Raw genomic sequence first — 1,702 nt, 5'->3', positions numbered from 1 at the left:
GCTTTTTCATGGCTTACTGTTTTTTCACTGATGATTCCCTGGTTTCCTAGAAGAACCTAGAGGTTCAGCATAATCATGGCCAACAGACAATCTTTTATACACTTTAAGAAATACTTAAATTTTCCTTTGCAATCTTCTTAGTTATGTACTTCCATTTCATATCATTCACTCACCAAAAAAATAATACCAACTTTAATTGAAAAGCCTCAAATTAATACAGTATTATATCATAGTTTTCTTATTTTTCCATATAATACAAAAGCCCCAAAGCTCTTTTAATTATTTCATAAATAGAAACAGGAAAACTGACTTTCCTCCTTTAAGTGCTGAGGACTAAAGCTCGTATTAGTAAACAGTGGTATGATCCCCACAGGAAAGCAACTTCTGATTTTTTTATAGTAATGCAATACCAATATTTCTATATGGATCAATGTTCTGCATCCTTCTTTCAACTGAAAATCAGCTCTTCCAATCACAGTGTAACACCACAATAACATACAAGGAATAATTTACAGTAATTCAGTTTGATACTGAAGTGAGGGATCTATCTTGCATGAGGCACTGTACAAAACACAGGCTTATTGACCAGGTCTGTACAGCATTACTGTCAAGAAAGTTTCAGACTGATTTATTCTCAATTTCCCCAAACAATTAAAATCTAATCCAAATCACTGTCCAGATTAGCATGGTACCCTGTATCAGAAAGTAACACAATACCAGCGTATTATCTATTAAATCTCGGTGAACTAAAACGATTAAACATAAAAGTTTCATACTACCCTTTTCAAACCTGCTGTCAAAGACTACACTCAAAAGGATATGACCAGTTAAACTTCAATGCATGCTTATGTTTGATTTTCTTTTCCTCATCTGTTTGCTTTGAATATCAGACTTACTTTAGTCATTGCAAAACAGTGCAGCTATAAAGAATACGTGGATTTGATCCGGCAGCTTGGAAAGAAATACAGATCAGATAATATGTCATTAAAATTATTACATAAATCAGACATGCTTTATGGTGTACCCAATTACTATGTCAGGCCAGTTAAAAGACTACTTATTCTTTCTTTTAAACAGCATGGATGGATTTTCAACAATCAAGAGTTCTATAATTGCAAGGGCAGACCTCATAAAGACTCAAAATTCAGTTTCCAAGATATTTTAATTAAATCCCAAGTCCCAGAAGTCTCCACAACAAAGCAGACAGGAAGAATATTAGCTGGAAATACGAAGCTCTATGACACTAATACCAGAGATGAACCTATACTGCTTTAATGGCTGAAGAACAGGCCTTTTTTTCAGTCTCTTAAAAGATGGAAAAGCTTCAAGGTAAATCTCCCTAAAAGTTCCTTTTGTTTAGCATCTCTGCCTCCAGTTTCAGAATCATCTCTGACAAATATTAGTACTTTCTCTTAATTACCCATACATATACAAAATTGTAAGTGTTCACACAGAAGGAGCAAGAACCAACAATCAAGAATACATGTAGCAGTCCGTACAGATGTGGGGGATTGCGCTGGAACACCATCAAAATGACTCTCTCAAGTTTCAAGAGATGTTTTTTTCCAGCATGTTTTCAAATGAAATACAAATGTCCTCAAGTGTCCCTCAACTTCGACTTGCGTCTCAGATAATACCCAAACAATTTATGTATAGAAAAAAGGCGTTCCCATTGTGGATCTGGCAGCCTTCTCACATGCTC

The sequence above is a fragment of the Cariama cristata genome, unplaced genomic scaffold (genome assembly GCF_000690535.1).
Source record: "Cariama cristata isolate BGI_N322 unplaced genomic scaffold, ASM69053v1 scaffold2141, whole genome shotgun sequence".
Lineage (NCBI taxonomy): Eukaryota > Metazoa > Chordata > Aves > Cariamiformes > Cariamidae > Cariama > Cariama cristata.
Note: the sequence above shows the minus strand (reverse complement) of the source record.